Source organism: Oryctolagus cuniculus, chromosome 8 (genome assembly GCF_964237555.1).
Source record: "Oryctolagus cuniculus chromosome 8, mOryCun1.1, whole genome shotgun sequence".
NCBI classification, from domain to species: Eukaryota; Metazoa; Chordata; class Mammalia; order Lagomorpha; family Leporidae; genus Oryctolagus; species Oryctolagus cuniculus.
In genome coordinates, this window is record NC_091439.1 from 44,332,869 (window position 1) to 44,338,895 (window position 6,027).

General features: G+C 45.4%; 1 non-coding gene and 1 pseudogene across 1 annotated transcript; both read right to left on the reverse strand.

Annotated features, from left to right (window-relative positions):
- Nucleotides 1–219: 219 nt before the first annotated feature.
- LOC100341370 (probable UDP-sugar transporter protein SLC35A4) lies at nt 220–1,189 on the reverse strand (annotated as a pseudogene).
- A 3,993-nt stretch (nt 1,190–5,182) lies between these two features.
- Nucleotides 5,183–5,289, reverse strand: LOC127483322 (U6 spliceosomal RNA). The gene has a single exon (XR_007909520.1). It is a non-coding gene; the product is annotated as a U6 spliceosomal RNA (small nuclear RNA).
- Nucleotides 5,290–6,027: the final 738 nt, after the last annotated feature.

Here is a 6,027-nt window from a genome sequence, read left to right on the forward strand (position 1 = left end):
GGGAGGGGTAAGAATCCCTTTAACCAAACCCACTGTTTGCATCTTCCAGGGATATCCCTTTATCCACCCATCTCCCAGACACCAACCTGGCTGCTCTCACTTCCACAGCTTTTCTCACAAGTCACTTGTTACAGGGCTGCTGAGGTGAAGGGGTTGGAGGCTCTGAAGGTGGTGCCCAATCTATATCGTGTCTAGGGTCAGGGTGGAGGTGGTCAGGGGCTAGTGGCTGCCATAGTACAGGAACACAGTCAGGTTGTTGAGCAGTGTGACCAGGAAGAAGGCAGCTGCAAGCTGCAGCCAGGGGGGTTGCTGAGAGCACAGTGTTGACCACCAGCGAGCAGGACACAGTGCAGAGGCATGTACTGCTGCTGCCATGCTTCAGGACAGCTGATGTGACAGTCCATTGAGCCCTGGTTTCAGGACCATGAGCAGTGCCCATCCTGAGAAACCCTCCAGGAAGCCTGGACTGGGACCACCACCTACATGCAGCCCTAAGTTCAGGAGCACACCGAAGATACACAGGAAAAATGTTTTGAAGTGCTGAGGGCAGCCACTGTCACTTCTTGAGCAGCTCTTTATACACAGATCATAAGCCTGAGAAGAGGCAGTACAGGATGAGGGGCAGCAGTCCCAGTGGAATGATATGCAGGGGTATGGGGCTGGCAGCAGCTGCTGGAGGAGGCTTGGGAAGACTGTTCCCAGGATCTCAAAGGCCACCTGCTGCATAACAGGCCCACACTGCCATCAGCAGCAGCAGTGCTAACCCTTGGTGTGCAGAGAGGTGGTGCCAGAGGCACAGGCAGTAGAACAGGGCTGTGCTTCCAATCTTGAGGTTGCACAACACTTGGTAGTTGCTGGGATCCATGTAATACTGAAGATATATCACCAGGTTGTTGTTAGCACCATACGGCAGAGCTGATAGGGCAAAGGAAGCAGCCTGGTGCCAGAGTGGAGCTCTTAGGGGCTATGTTTGCCAACACACCAGGAGGGAGAAGCATACAACAGCAACTTGGCAATTCTGTCAGCAGCATAGCTGAGGAGGACCAGAAAGGCACTTGGCTATCTATGTCACACAACACCAGCAATGGGGCATGGGTGCCATACATGGCAGTGGACAGGAGTAGCATCAGGGTCCTGAGGGCCTGCCTATGACAGCCCAGGCCTGGCATACTCTGTCCTCTACACTCATCACCACACCAGACCCTGAATGACCTGTGTAGCAAGCAAGCCACAGCAGGGGTTGTGATGTGTTTGAGATGAATCAAGTTATAGAGCCAACTCCCAGGAGGGAGGAGCCAAAGCACATTGCCAGGGAGAATACTGAGGATCAGAGTCAGCTGCAGACTTCACACTCAGGACTGGGACAGGGAGGGGCTGACGGCCCTTGAAGCCACATTCTTGGAGACGGTCACATGGAGTTAAGGAAGAAAAAGAAGTGCAGGGCGCAGGCTGACAAGCCACTGCCAACCCTCTGCTGGAAGAGAAGTAAGGATGAAGGTGGTAAGGAAGTTGGAAAAAGCAAAAGGTGACCTCCAGGGAAGCCAGACAAAGTGTCTATGATTGAAAAGTTTCCACCTGCAGGCCCTAGCTGTTCATCCAGCCTCCCCCTGGGACCCGGAAAGAGTCCAGCCACTTGCACAGTGACCAAAAACAGTCCCTCAATGTCTGAACTGTGTGGATGCCAGTGTAGGTGCCCACAACAAAGCCCAATACTTCTGAGGCCCTCAGTTTGGCCACCACTTAGCCATTTAGGAAATCCTTCAGAATGGGGAAGACAAGAGTGAGTCATCCTGGCTCATGCCACTGTTGATCTCCATGCATCACTGTAGGTTTTCCAGCTGGTTCTTGAGAAATGCCACATCCTTTAGCTTGAGTAGAGAATCCTTGTCATCCACCATTTTCTCTTCCTAGCTTCATTTTTAATTCTTTTGAGGAACCCCCATACTGTTTAATGGCTTCAGCATTATATGCTCCTACCAACAGTGTGTATGGGTTCCAATTTTGCCATATCCTCAGTAATATTTGTTTTTGGGTTTCTCCTCCTCTTCCTCTTCTTTCTTCTTTCTTCTTCTTCCTTCCTTTCTTCGCCTTCCCCTTCCCTTTCCCCTTCCTCCTCCTCCTCCTCTTCCTCCTCTCCTCCTCCTCCTCCTCCTCTTCCTCCTCCTCCTCCTCCTCCTCCTCCTCCTTCTTCTTCTTCTTCTTCTTTTTCTTCTTCTGTAATAGCTAACCTGACTGATGTGAGGCAATGATATATCATTGTGGTTTTAGTTTGTATTACCTGGATAATTAATGATATTGATCATCTTTTGATATCCTCGTTAGCCATTTACTATGTCTTCTTTGAGAGAAATGCCTGTTCAAGTCCTTAACTCACTTTTAAATTTGGTAACTACGTGGTTTTTGCCATTGAGTTTTAGTAGTTTCTTATGTGTTTTGGAAATTAATTCATTATCAGATGTATATTTTGCAAATATTTTTCCCATATTTTTTAAGACTTTATGTGAGAGGCAGAGTTACAGACAGAGAAAGGATAATCAGAGAGAGATCTTCCATCCACTGGTCCACTCCCCAAATGGCCACAATGGTTGGAACTGAGCCAATCTGAAGCCAGGAGCCAGAAGCTTCTTTCTGGTCTCCCACATAGGTGCAGGGGCCATCTGGGCCATCTTCTGCTTTCCCAGGTCATTAGCAGGGAGCTGGATCAGAATAGGAGCAGCTGGGACATGAACTGGTGCCAATATGAGATGCTGGTGCAACAGGAGAGCACCGGCCCCTCTCCCATAGATTTTGTAAAAACAGAGTGAAAAGCTATCTTTTTACTCTGTTACTTAATTCCTTTGTTAAACAGAAACTTCTCAGTTTATTGTGATCCCACTGTTTGATTTTTGGTTTTGTTGTCTGTACTTTTGCTGTCATATCTATAGCCTTTCAAAGTAAGTTTTTCTTTTTTGAAAGATTTATTTATTTATTTATTTGAAAGAGTTACACAGAGAGAGGAGAGGCAGAGAGAGAGAGAGGTCTTCCATTCGATGGTTCACTCCCCAATTGGCCACAATGGCCAGAGCTATGCCGATCTGAAGCCAGGATCCAGGAGCCTCCTCGGGGTCTCCCACGTGGGTGCAGGGTCGCAAGGCCTTGGGCCATCCTCCACTGCTTTTCCTGGCCATAGCAGAGAGCTGGATCAGAAGAGGAGCAACCAGGACTAGAACCGGCGTCCATATGGGATGCCGGCACCTCAGGCCAGGGCGTTAACCCACTGCGCCACAGTGCTGGCCCCTCAAACTGAGTTTTTACATAAACTTTGAAACACAGTCAGAAATCCAGAGGGTTTGATAGCTCTCTGTTTCAATTGGGTGTAGTGGGAAAGGAAAGACTTACATGTTCGTGCATTACAGCCAGACAATTCTGTCACAGGTGAAAACAACAAACATCTTAAAGTCACCTGGAATCCTTCTCCTGTGCCTGCTGCTCTTTGGAATCTTTAGACAGGGGACTTATGATGTGGCAGAAAGAGTAGCGGCACGAGTTCAATATCTCAGCCATCTGAGTGGTAAATGTCGTAACATTTATGGCTGTCAATAACATGAGTGATGACATATAAATGAGACTGCAACATTAGTAATAAGCTGATTTAAAGGCTAATTAGTGGTCCAAGTTGAATTTCAAATTCTGAACTTTTTCCCACGGCCAGAGTTCAAAGGGGAGATATGGCCAGTTACTGAGATCTCATTTATTCATACCTTCCCTACTTGTACAAGAATCAATCATATTATGTCTAGCAATTTTCCCAAGCAAGGAAATTTTTCTTTGAAAGGACTAATTATTATATTCTTTCAACTGAATCTCCAAAATGCTCTTTCTTTTTGGAACTGGCAAATTTTGTTTATTAAAATATTATATAGTCATATCATCATTTTAAAACATGCCATTTCCCGAGGGATACAGATGGGATTTAGGGCTGTGAAAAGCAACAGCTCATTGGTTATAATAGGTGTTCTTTCAATGAAAAGTTTTCTCCAGATAGATCTCTAATGCATTAGTATAAGAAAATTGTTGGGGCCGGTGCCACGGCTCAATAGGCTAATCCTCCACCTTGCGGCGCCGGCCCACTGGGTTCTAGTCCCGGTCGGGGCGCCGGATTCTGTCCCAGTTGCTCCTCTTTCAGTCCAGCTCTCTTCTGTGGCCCGGGAGTGCAGTGGAGGATGGCCCAAGTGCTTGGGCCCTGCACCTGCATGGGAGACCAGGAGAAGCACCTGGCTCCTGGCTTCGGATCAGTGAGGTGCGCCGGCCGCAGCGCGCCAGCCGTGCGGCCATTGTGGGGTGAACCAACGGAAAAAAGGAAGACCTTTCTCTCTGTCCACTCTGCCTGTCAAAAAAAAATAAAGAAAGAAAGAAAGAAAGAAAGAACGAAAATTGTTGGCTTTTTTAAAAGCTTTTGTTAAATGCTGTTACCAATGTTATGCTGATTTCATAAAAATAATTGAAGTGATACTCCCATTCCTATTCGCTGAAAAAGTTTGCATGTGTGGCTCTTTTTCTTCCTCTGTATTTTGGAAATCTGCATATATGAAGCCATGTAGGCCTAAGATTTTCTTTGCAGGGAGGCTTTAAATTAAAGATGAATTTTCTTGCTGCAGCAGGCAAGACACAAGCAGGCATGCCCACATCCCATGTCAAGAGTATTGCATTCGAGTTGCAGCTCTGCTTCTGATTCCAGTTTGCTGTCTGTGCACACCCTGGGAGGCAGCAGGTCAGAGCTTAAGTATGTGGATCCCTGGCACCCACACAGGACACCCAGATTGAGTTTCAGGGTTCCAGCTTTAACCTGGCCCAGCCCTTGCTGTTGGGTATATTTGGAGAGTAAGCCAGCAGATGGAATCTCTTTCTCTCTATCTCAAATAAAATAATTTTTAAAAGTCTCACTTTTTAAAATATGCTCATATAAAATCATTCACATTTTCTGTTCATAGTTCTTTCCTTGATGATTTTTTAAGTTATCTTTTTTCTGTTAATTGTTCCATTTCACCTACCTATGCAGTCTTCTTTGTTATTTTTATTATATTTTTATTTATTATAATGTATTGAGTACAGATTTCATAAATTCCATAGATAAAATTCCAAGAATACAGTAAAACTTTCCTCCCCCTCTCTCTTTTCCTTCCTTCCTTTCCTTTTTTTAAAGAAAAATATGGAACACTTCACGAATTTTCATGCCACCCTTGTGCAGCAATGACGCTGATCTTCTCTGTGCCATTCCAGTTTTCATACATGTGCTGCCACAGTGAGCACCAAAATTCTCTTTCAAAAATCATTTGTTGGGGCAGGCATTTAGCCTAGTGGTTAAGACACTGGCTGGGAAGTCCACATCCCATATCAAGTGCCTGAGTTCAAGCCTGGGTTCCACTCACAGCTCCAGATTCCTGTTAAGATGCATCCCAGAAGGCTCAAGTAGATTGAGCTCTACCACTCACATGAGAAACGTGGGCTGAGTTCTTGGCTCCTAGTTTCAGCTTGGCCCAGCCTAAGTCATGGTGGGCATTTGGGGAGTCAATCAGAGATAGGAACTCTCTGTCATTCTCACTGTCTTTCTTTATCTCTGCCCCTCAAGTAAATAAATAAATTTTTAACTAAAAAGTCTGAAGTTTCACCTTGAAATTCTTATTGAAGGGTTCAGAGGTGGAGATGATGTTACATAATGGGAAATGTCTTCAATAGCCTCCAGTAGTGAGCACAGCGAGGGATTTAATATGGCTGTTTCATCTAATCCCTTAATAAAAACTCAGAGACTTGACCTCCAAACACAAGGTTCACATGCTAATCTTGGTCAGGGACTAAGACAACTGCCACCTGCATGTACTTGATTGTCTGGCCTAACAGAACTCTAGAATATTTCACCAAAGGAGTCAGTATTCCACTAAAAATAATCTTTATGTTGTCTGATCAGAAATGTTATTTTCCTAAGCTGAGCTTCTGATGAAAGTAGTATAGCATAATCATTTGAGATTGAAATCTCAGGTGAGGATTTAA